General features: G+C 28.7%; 1 long non-coding RNA gene across 1 annotated transcript; it reads right to left on the bottom strand.

Annotated features, from left to right (window-relative positions):
- Window positions 1–11,447: 11,447 nt before the first annotated feature.
- LOC123468985 lies at window positions 11,448–12,224 on the bottom strand. Its single transcript, XR_006642418.1, has 2 exons — window positions 12,082–12,224; window positions 11,448–12,023 (listed from the first exon to the last, which is right to left on the bottom strand). It is a non-coding gene; the product is annotated as an uncharacterized LOC123468985 (long non-coding RNA).
- Window positions 12,225–13,287: the final 1,063 nt, after the last annotated feature.

The following is a 13,287-nucleotide window of genomic DNA, read 5'->3' as shown; positions in this document are numbered from 1 at the left end:
TGCAGTTTACATATAGAAGTAAAAACTCATGGTATAACAGTGTATTCACATTGAATACAAGTATATTCCATGCAGTTTACATATAGAAGTAAAAACTCATGGTATAACAGTGTATTCACATTGAATACAAGTATATTTGATGCTGTTTACATATAGAAGTAAAAACTCATGGTATAACAGTGTATTCACATTGAATACAAGTATATTCCATGCAGTTTATATATAGAAGTAAAAACTCATGGTATAACAGTGTATTCACATTGAATACAAGTATATTCCATGCAGTTTACATATAGAAGTAAAAACTCATGGTATAACAGTGTATTCACATTGAATACAAGTATATTCCATGCAGTTTACATATAGAAGTAAAAACTCATGGTATAACAGTGTATTCACATTGAATACAAGTATATTTGATGCTGTTTACATATAGAAGTAAAAACTCATGGTATAACAGTGTATTCACATTGAATACAAGTATATTCCATGCAGTTTACATATATAGAAGTAAAAACTCATGGTATAACAGTGTATTCACATTGAATACAAGTATATTCCATGCAGTTTACATATAGAAGTAAAAACTCATGGTATAACAGTGTATTCACATTGAATACAAGTATATTTGATGCTGTTTACATATAGAAGTAAAAACTCATGGTATAACAGTGTATTCACATTGAATACAAGTATATTTGATGCTGTTTACATATAGAAGTAAAAACTCATGGTATAACAGTGTATTCACATTGAATACAAGTATATTTGATGCTGTTTACATATAGAAGTAAAAACTCATGGTATAACAGTGTATTCACATTGAATACAAGTATATTCCATGCATGCTGTTTACATATAGAAGTAAAAACTCATGGTATAACAGTGTATTCACATTGAATACAAGTATATTCCATGCAGTTTACATATAGAAGTAAAAACTCATGGTATAACAGTGTATTCACATTGAATACAAGTATATTCCATGCAGTTTACATATAGAAGTAAAAACTCATGGTATAACAGTGTATTCACATTGAATACAAGTATATTCCATGCAGTTTACATATAGAAGTAAAAACTCATGGTATAACAGTGTATTCACATTGAAACAAGTATATTTGAATATATATATAGAAAAAAACTCATGGTATAACAGTGTATTCACATTGAATACAAGTATATTTGATGCTGTTTACATATAGAAGTAAAAACTCATGGTATAACAGTGTATTCACATTGAATACAAGTATATTTGATGCTGTTTACATATAGAAGTAAAAACTCATGGTATAACAGTGTATTCACATTGAATACAAGTATATTCCATGCAGTTTACATATAGAAGTAAAAACTCATGGTATAACAGTGTATTCACATTGAATACAAGTATATTCCGATGCAGTTTACATATAGAAGTAAAAACTCATGGTATAACAGTGTATTCACATTGAATACAAGTATATTCCATGCAGTTTACATATAGAAGTAAAAACTCATGGTATAACAGTGTATTCACATTGAATACAAGTATATTCCATGCAGTTTACATATAGAAGTAAAAACTCATGGTATAACAGTGTATTCACATTGAATACAAGTATATTTGATGCTGTTTACATATAGAAGTAAAAACTCATGGTATAACAGTGTATTCACATTGAATACAAGTATATTTGATGCTGTTTACATATAGAAGTAAAAACTCATGGTATAACAGTGTATTCACATTGAATACAAGTATATTCCATGCAGTTTACATATAGAAGTAAAAACTCATGGTATAACAGTGTATTCACATTGAATACAAGTATATTCCATGCAGTTTACAGATAGAAGTAAAAACTCATGGTATAACAGTGTATTCACATTGAATAAAAGTATATTTTATTCCATGCAGTTTTCATATAGAAGTAAAAACTCATGGTATAACAGTGTATTCACATTGAATACAAGTATATTTGATGCTGTTTACATATAGAAGTAAAAACTCATGGTATAACAGTGTATTCACATTGAATACAAGTATATTCCATGCAGTTTACATATAGAAGTAAAAACTCATGGTATAACAGTGTATTCACATTGAATACAAGTATATTTGATGCAGTTTACATATAGAAGTAAAAACTCATGGTATAACAGTGTATTCACATTGAATACAAGTATATTCCATGCAGTTTACATATAGAAGTAAAAACTCATGGTATAACAGTGTATTCACATTGAATACAAGTATATTCCATGCAGTTTACATATAGAAATAAAAACTCATGGTATAACAGTGTATTCACATTGAATACAAGTATATTCCATGCAGGTTATATATAGAAGTAAAAACTCATGGATATAACAGTGTATTCACATTGAATACAAGTATATTTGATGCAGTTTACATATAGAAGTAAAAACTCATGGTATAACAGTGTATTCACATTGAATACAAGTATATTCCATGACAGTTTACATATAGAAGTAAAAACTCATGGTATAACAGTGTAATTCACACATTGAATACAAGTATATTCCATGCAGTTTACATATAGAAGTAAAAACTCATGGTATAACAGTGTATTCACATTGAATACAAGTATATTCCATGCAGTTTACATATAGAAGTAAAAACTCATGGTATAACAGTGTATTCACATTGAATACAAGTATATTTGATGCTGTTTACATATAGAAGTAAAAACTCATGGTATAACAGTGTATTCACATTGAATACAAGTATATTTGATGCAGTTTTTACATATAGAAGTAAAAACTCATGGTATAACAGTGTATTCACATTGAATACAAGTATATTTGATGCTGTTTACATATAGAAGTAAAAACTCATGGTATAACAGTGTATTCACATTGAATACAAGTATATTCCATGCAGTTTACATATAGAAGTAAAAACTCATGGTATAACAGTGTATTCACATTGAATACAAGTATATTTGATGCTGTTTACATATAGAAGTAAAAACTCATGGTATAACAGTGTATTCACATTGAATACAAGTATATTCCATGCAGTTTACATATAGAAGTAAAAACTCATGGTATAACAGTGTATTCACATTGAATACAAGTATATTCCATGCAGTTTACATATAGAAGTAAAAACTCATGGTATAACAGTGTATTCACATTGAATACAAGTATATTCCATGCACGTTTACATATAGAAGTAAAAACTCATGGTATAACAGTGTATTCACATTGAATACAAGTATATTCCATGCAGTTTACATATAGAAGTAAAAACTCATGGTATAACAGTGTATTCACATTGAATACAAGTATATTTGATGCTGTTTACATATAGAAGTAAAAACTCATGGTATAACAGTGTATTCACATTGAATACAAGTATATTCCATGCAGTTTACATATAGAAGTAAAAACTCATGGTATAACAGTGTATTCACATTGAATACAAGTATATTCCATGCAGTTTACATATAGAAGTAAAAACTCATGGTATAACAGTGTATTCACATTGAATACAAGTATATTTGATGCTGTTTACATATAGAAGTAAAAACTCATGGTATAACAGTGTATTCACATTGAATACAAGTATATTCCATGCAGTTTACATATAGAAGTAAAAACTCATGGTATAACAGTGTATTCACATTGAATACAAGTATATTCCATGCAGTTTACATATAGAAGTAAAAACTCATGGTATAACAGTGTATTCACATTGAATACAAGTATATTCCATGCAGTTTACATATAGAAGTAAAAACTCATGGTATAACAGTGTATTCACATTGAATACAAGTATATTTGATGCTGTTTACATATAGAAGTAAAAACTCATGGTATAACAGTGTATTCACATTGAATACAAGTATATTTGATGCTGTTTACATATAGAAGTAAAAACTCATGGTATAACAGTGTATTCACATTGAATACAAGTATATTTGATGCAGTTTACATATAGAAGTAAAAACTCATGGTATAACAGTGTATTCACATTGAATACAAGTATATTTGATGCTGTTTACATATAGAAGTAAAAACTCATGGTATAACAGTGTATTCACATTGAATACAAGTATATTCCATGCAGTTTACATATAGAAGTAAAAACTCATGGTATAACAGTGTATTCACATTGAATACAAGTATATTTGATGCAGTTTACATATAGAAGTAAAAACTCATGGTATAACAGTGTATTCACATTGAATACAAGTATATTCCATGCAGTTTACATATAAGAAGTAAAAACTCATGGTATAACAGTGTATTCACATTGAATACAAGTATATTTGATGCAGTTTACATATAGAAGTAAAAAATCATGGTATAACAGTGTATTCACATTGAATACAAGTATATTCCATGCAGTTTACATATAGAAGTAAAAACTCATGGTATAACAGTGTATTCACATTGAATACAAGTATATTCCATGCAGTTTACATATAGAAGTAAAAACTCATGGTATAACAGTGTATTCACATTGAATACAAGTATATTCCATGCAGTTTACATATAGAAGTAAAAACTCATGGTATAACAGTGTATTCACATTGAATACAAGTATATTCCATGCAGTTTACATATAGAAGTAAAAACTCATGGTATAACAGTGTATTCACATTGAATACAAGTATATTCCATGCAGTTTACATATAGAAGTAAAAACTCATGGTATAACAGTGTATTCACATTGAATACAAGTATATTTGATGCAGTTTACATATAGAAGTAAAAACTCATGGTATAACAGTGTATTCACATTGAATACAAGTATATTCCATGCAGTTTACATATAGAAGTAAAAACTCATGGTATAACAGTGTATTCACATTGAATACAAGTATATTCCATGCAGTTTACATATAGAAGTAAAAACTCATGGTATAACAGTGTATTCACATTGAATACAAGTATATTTGATGCTGTTTACATATAGAAGTAAAAACTCATGGTATAACAGTGTATTCACATTGAATACAAGTATATTCCATGCAGTTTACATATAGAAGTAAAAACTCATGGTATAACAGTGTATTCACATTGAATACAAGTATATTTCATGCAGTTTACATATAGAAGTAAAAACTCATGGTATAACAGTGTATTCACATTGAATACAAGTATATTTGATGCTGTTTACATATAGAAGTAAAAACTCATGGTATAACAGTGTATTCACATTGAATACAAGTATATTCCATGCAGTTTACATATAGAAGTAAAAACTCATGGTATAACAGTGTATTCACATTGAATACAAGTATATTCCATGCAGTTTACATATAGAAGTAAAAACTCATGGTATAACAGTGTATTCACATTGAATACAAGTATATTCCATGCAGTTTACATATAGAAGTAAAAACTCATGGTATAACAGTGTATTCACATTGAATACAAGTATATTTGATGCTGTTTACATATAGAAGTAAAAACTCATGGTATAACAGTGTATTCACATTGAATACAAGTATATTTGATGCTGTTTACATATAGAAGTAAAAACTCATGGTATAACAGTGTATTCACATTGAATACAAGTATATTCCATGCAGTTTACATATAGAAGTAAAAACTCATGGTATAACAGTGTATTCACATTGAATACAAGTATATTCCATGCAGTTTACATATAGAAGTAAAAACTCATGGTATAACAGTGTATTCACATTGAATACAAGTATATTCCATGCAGTTTACATATAGAAGTAAAAACTCATGGTATAACAGTGTATTCACATTGAATACAAGTATATTTGATGCTGTTTACATATAGAAGTAAAAACTCATGGTATAACAGTGTATTCACATTGAATACAAGTATATTCCATGCAGTTTTTACATATAGAAGTAAAAACTCATGGTATAACAGTGTATTCACATTGAATACAAGTATATTCCATGCAGTTTACATATAGAAGTAAAAACTCATGGTATAACAGTGTATTCACATTGAATACAAGTATATTCCATGCAGTTTACATATAGAAGTAAAAACTCATGGTATAACAGTGTATTCACATTGAATACAAGTATATTTGATGCAGTTTACATATAGAAGTAAAAACTCATGGTATAACAGTGTATTCACATTGAATACAAGTATATTCCATGCAGTTTACATATAGAAGTAAAAACTCATGGTATAACAGTGTATTCACATTGAATACAAGTATATTCCATGCAGTTTACATATAGAAGTAAAAACTCATGGTATAACAGTGTATTCACATTGAATACAAGTATATTCCATGCAGTTTACATATAGAAGTAAAAACTCATGGTATAACAGTGTATTCACATTGAATACAAGTATATTCCATGCAGTTTACATATAGAAGTAAAAACTCATGGTATAACAGTGTATTCACATTGAATACAAGTATATTCCATGCAGTTTACATATAGAAGTAAAAACTCATGGTATAACAGTGTATTCACATTGAATACAAGTATATTCCATGCAGTTTACATATAGAAGTAAAAACTCATGGTATAACAGTGTATTCACATTGAATACAAGTATATTCCATGCAGTTTACATATAGAAGTAAAAACTCATGGTATAACAGTGTATTCACATTGAATACAAGTATATTTGATGCAGTTTACATATAGAAGTAAAAACTCATGGTATAACAGTGTATTCACATTGAATACAAGTATATTCCATGCAGTTTACATATAGAAGTAAAAACTCATGGTATAACAGTGTATTCACATTGAATACAAGTATATTCCATGCAGTTTACATATAGAAGTAAAAACTCATGGTATAACAGTGTATTCACATTGAATACAAGTATATTCCATGCAGTTTACATATAGAAGTAAAAACTCATGGTATAACAGTGTATTCACATTGAATACAAGTATATTCCATGCAGTTTACATATAGAAGTAAAAACTCATGGTATAACAGTGTATTCACATTGAATACAAGTATATTTGATGCTGTTTACATATAGAAGTAAAAACTCATGGTATAACAGTGTATTCACATTGAATACAAGTATATTTGATGCTGTTTACATATAGAAGTAAAAACTCATGGTATAACAGTGTATTCACATTGAATACAAGTATATTTGATGCTGTTTACATATAGAAGTAAAAACTCATGGTATAACAGTGTATTCACATTGAATACAAGTATATTCCATGCAGTTTACATATAGAAGTAAAAACTCATGGTATAACAGTGTATTCACATTGAATACAAGTATATTTGATGCTGTTTACATATAGAAGTAAAAACTCATGGTATAACAGTGTATTCACATTGAATACAAGTATATTCCATGCAGTTTACATATAGAAGTAAAAACTCATGGTATAACAGTGTATTCACATTGAATACAAGTATATTCCATGCAGTTTACATATAGAAGTAAAAACTCATGGTATAACAGTGTATTCACATTGAATACAAGTATATTTGATGCTGTTTACATATAGAAGTAAAAACTCATGGTATAACAGTGTATTCACATTGAATACAAGTATATTCCATGCAGTTTAATATAGAAGTAAAAACTCATGGTATAACATGTATACACATTGAATACAAGTATATTCATGCAGTTTACATATAGAATAAAAACTCATGGTATAACAGTGTATTCACATTGAATACAAGTATATTCCATGCAGTTTACATATAGAAGTAAAAACTCATGGTATAACAGTGTATTCACATTGAATACAAGTATATTCCATGCAGTTTACATATAGAAGTAAAAACTCATGGTATAACAGTGTATTCACATTGAATACAAGTATATTCCATGCAGTTTACATATAGAAGTAAAAACTCATGGTATAACAGTGTATTCACATTGAATACAAGTATATTTGATGCAGTTTACATATAGAAGTAAAAACTCATGGTATAACAGTGTATTCACATTGAATACAAGTATATTCCATGCAGTTTACATATAGAAGTAAAAACTCATGGTATAACAGTGTATTCACATTGAATACAAGTATATTCCATGCAGTTTACATATAGAAGTAAAAACTCATGGTATAACAGTGTATTCACATTGAATACAAGTATATTTCATGCAGTTTACATATAGAAGTAAAAACTCATGGTATAACAGTGTATTCACATTGAATACAAGTATATTCCATGCAGTTTACATATAGAAGTAAAAACTCATGGTATAACAGTGTATTCACATTGAATACAAGTATATTTGATGCAGAATACATATAGAAGTAAAAACTCATGGTATAACAGTGTATTTACATTGAATACAAGTATATTCCTTGCAGTTTACATATAGAAGTAAAAACTTATGGTATAACAGTGTATTCACATTGAATACAAGTATATTCCATGCAGTTTACATATAGAAGTAAAAACTCATAGTATAACAGTGTATTCACATTGAATACAAGTACATTCCATGCAGTTTACATATAGAAGTAAAAACTCATGGTATAACAGTGTATTCACATTGAATACAAGTATATTTGATGCTGTTTACATATAGAAGTAAAAACTCATGGTATAACAGTGTATTCACATTGAATACAAGTATATTTGATGCTGTTTACATATAGAAGTAAAAACTCATGGTATAACAGTGTATTCACATTGAATACAAGTATATTTGATGCTGTTTACATATAGAAGTAAAAACTCATGGTATAACAGTGTATTCACATTGAATACAAGTATATTTGATGCTGTTTACATATAGAAGTAAAAACTCATGGTATAACAGTGTATTCACATTGAATACAAGTATATTTGATGCTGTTTACATATAGAAGTAAAAACTCATGGTATAACAGTGTATTCACATTGAATACAAGTATATTCCATGCAGTTTACATATAGAAGTAAAAACTCATAGTATAACAGTGTATTCACATTGAATACAAGTACATTCCATGCAGTTTACATATAGAAGTAAAAACTCATGGTATAACAGTGTATTCACATTGAATACAAGTATATTTGATGCTGTTTACATATAGAAGTAAAAACTCATGGTATAACAGTGTATTCACATTGAATACAAGTATATTTGATGCTGTTTACATATAGAAGTAAAAACTTATGGTATAACAGTGTATTCACATTGAATACAAGTATATTCCATGCAGTTTACATATAGAAGTAAAAACTCATGGTATAACAGTGTATTCACATTGAATACAAGTATATTTGATGCAGTTTACATATAGAAGTAAAAACTCATGGTATAACAGTGTATTTACATTGAATACAAGTATATTCCATGCAGTTTACATATAGAAGTAAAAACTCATGGTATAACAGTGTATTCACATTGAATACAAGTATATTCCATGCAGTTTACATATAGAAGTAAAAACTCATGGTATAACAGTGTATTCACATTGAATACAAGTATATTCCATGCAGTTTACATAAAGAAGTAAAAACTCATGGTATAACAGTGTATTCACATTGAATACAAGTATATTCCATGCAGTTTACATATAGAAGTAAAAACTCATGGTATAACAGTGTATTCACATTGAATACAAGTATATTTGATGCTGTTTACATATAGAAGTAAAAACTCATGGTATAACAGTGTATTCACATTGAATACAAGTATATTTGATGCTGTTTACATATAGAAGTAAAAACTCATGGTATAACAGTGTATTCACATTGAATACAAGTATATTTGATGCTGTTTACATATAGAAGTAAAAACTCATGGTATAACAGTGTATTCACATTGAATACAAGTATATTTGATGCTGTTTACATATAGAAGTAAAACCTCATGGTATAACAGTGTATTCACATTGAATACAAGTATATTTGATGCTGTTTACATATAGAAGTAAAAACTCATGGTATAACAGTGTATTCACATTGAATACAAGTATATTCCATGCAGTTTACATATAGAAGTAAAAACTCATGGTATAACAGTGTATTCACATTGAATACAAGTATATTCCATGCAGTTTACATATAGAAGTAAAAACTCATGGTATAACAGTGTATTCACATTGAATACAAGTTTATCCATGCATATTACATAGAGAAATAAAAACACATAGTATAACAGTGTATTCACATTGAATACAAGTATATTCCATGCAGTTTACGTAAAGAAGTAAAAACTCATGGTATAACAGTGTATTCACATTGAATACAAGTATATTCCATGCAGTTTACATATAGAAGTAAAAACTCATGGTATAACAGTGTATTCACATTGAATACAAGTATATTTGATGCTGTTTACATATAGAAGTAAAAACTCATGGTATAACAGTGTATTCACATTGAATACAAGTATATTTGATGCTGTTTACATATAGAAGTAAAAACTCATGGTATAACAGTGTATTCACATTGAATACAAGTATATTTGATGCTGTTTACATATAGAAGTAAAAACTCATGGTATAACAGTGTATTCACATTGAATACAAGTATATTTGATGCTGTTTACATATAGGAAGTAAAACCTCATGGTATAACAGTGTATTCACATTGAATACAAGTATATTTGATGCTGTTTACATATAGAAGTAAAAACTCATGGTATAACAGTGTATTCACATTGAATACAAGTATATTCCATGCAGTTTACATATAGAAGTAAAAACTCATGGTATAACAGTGTATTCACATTGAATACAAGTATATTCCATGCAGTTTACATATAGAAGTAAAAACTCATGGTATAACAGTGTATTCACATTGAATACAAGTATATTTGATGCAGTTTACATATAGAAGTAAAAACTCATGGTATAACAGTGTATTCACATTGAATACAAGTATATTTGATGCTGTTTACATATAGAAGTAAAAACTCATGGTATAACAGTGTATTCACATTGAATACAAGTATATTTGATGCTGTTTACATATAGAAGTAAAAACTCATGTTATAACAGTGTATTCACATTGAATACAAGTATATTTGATGCTGTTTACATATAGAAGTAAAAACTCATGGTATAACAGTGTATTCACATTGAATACAAGTATATTCCATGCAGTTTACATATAGAAGTAAAAACTCATGGTATAACAGTGTATTCACATTGAATACAAGTATATTCCATGCAGTTTACATATAGAAGTAAAAACTCATGGTATAACAGTGTATATTCATTGAATACAAGTATATTTGATGCTGTTTACATATAGAAGTAAAAACTCATGGTATAACAGTGTATTCACATTGAATACTAGTATATTCCATGCAGTTTACATATAGAAGTAAAAACTCATGGTATAACAGTGTATTCACATTGAATACAAGTATATTCCATGCAGTTTCCAAGTAGAGGGAAAAAGTCGTGCGGCTAGTCGACTAGTGCGCACCATGGCGGGGGATAGCCGAAACTTGCTGCAGACTTTGCTTGATCCAACATATAGACACCGTAGGGCCATGTACTGTAACCTGTCAGGCTGTCAGCAGCAAAAGTGAAACCTGTTTGATTTCTTAAGTGTTTATTTCCATGAAATTTTCATGTCCACAGAAATTTTTAAATATCGTTTGTCCCCTTTTGCATTGTCCGTGGTAGAAGAAGATCGGAAATATTACTACCAACAATTAGAACATCTAAAGTGTCACGATCCTTTGGCAATACCACTTCCACTTTTCAAGTGTGGAAAAATTTTAAAAACAATTATCCCTTCCATTGAAAAATATCACCTAGTTCAGTATTTGGTTTTTGAGAAAAACAAAGATGAAGAGGGACGACGTGAAGCTTACAAAAACTTAGACTCTGAACAATACTTGTCAAACACTTTCACTGACAAGTTATTGGCACTTACTCTTTCTAATTTGGTTGTGTTGATTCGTACTCATGTTACCCATTCTCAGTCTTTAAACTTGCCAAAAGCAAGACCTTGGGCTGCTTTACAAAATGATGGCAAAGTGATTGTTGCTTTTTGTGATTGTATTGCAGGGTACGTACAACCAAAATGTTATTGTTGTTTACATTCAGAATGTTATCAAGATAATTATAGTAATTCAACTTTCTTCATTACACATATGCAGGTTTCCCTAAAAAAACATAACTGTTATTCTACGTAAACGATTACAAATGTAATATGAAATAAACCTGAAACAAAATGATCAGAGCAAACAAATAGTTGGGATATATTATAATTCCTTTTTTTCAACTTCAACCACTCGGCTCTTCTTCTTTCAATGAGTTCTTTCTCAATTGAATTACTGTAAATGTTGCATTCTGGCACTTTGAAAAAACTTCGGCGATCTCTTTTTTTTCGATAAGTTGAACATATCAAACAAAAAGCTTTTGTCATTTTAAACACTTAAGAAATCAAACAGGTTTCACTTTTGCTGCTGACAGCCTGACAGGTTACAGTACATGGCCCTACAGTGTCTATATGTTGGATCAAGCAAAGTCTGCAGCAAGTTTCGGCTATCCCCCGCCATGGTGCGCACTAGTCGACTAGCCGCACGACTTTTTCCCTCTACTTACACGAACCAAATGGAAAAACCTCTATAGAAGTAAAAACTCATGGTATAACAGTGTATTCACATTGAATACAAGTATATTTGATGCTGTTTACATAAAGAAGTAAAAACTCATGGTATAACAGTGTATTCACATTGAATACAAGTATATTCCATGCAGTTTACATATAGAAGTAAAAACTTATGGTATAACAGTGTATTCACATTGAATACAAGTATATTCCATGCAGTTTACATATAGAAATAAAAACTCATAGTATAACAGTGTATTCACATTGAATACAAGTATATTCCATGCAGTTTACGTATAGAAGTAAAAACTCATGGTATAACCGTGTATTCACATTGAATACAAGTATATTTGATGCTGTTTACATATAGAAGTAAAAACTCATGGTATAACAGTGTATTCACATTGAATACAAGTATATTTGATGCGGTTTACATAAAGAAGTAAAAACTCATGGTATAACAGTGTATTCACATTGAATACAGGTATATTCCATGCAGTTTACATATAGAAATAAAAACTCATAGTATAACAGTGTATTCACATTGATTACAAGTATATTCCATGCAGTTTACATATAGAAGTAAAAACTCATGGTATAACAGTGTATTCACATTGAATACAAGTATATTTGATGCAGAATACATATAGAAGTAAAAACTCATGGTATAACAGAGTATTTACATTGAATACAAGTATATTCCATGCAGTTTACATATAGAAGTAAAAACTTATGGTATAACAGTGTATTCACATTGAATACAAGTATATTTGATGCTGTTTACATAAAGAAGTAAAAACTCATGGTATAATAGT

The sequence above is a fragment of the Daphnia magna genome, unplaced genomic scaffold (assembly GCF_020631705.1).
Source record: "Daphnia magna isolate NIES unplaced genomic scaffold, ASM2063170v1.1 Dm_contigs471, whole genome shotgun sequence".
Classification (NCBI taxonomy): Eukaryota; Metazoa; Arthropoda; class Branchiopoda; order Diplostraca; family Daphniidae; genus Daphnia; species Daphnia magna.
This window is presented reverse-complemented; position numbering and strand designations above follow the sequence as displayed.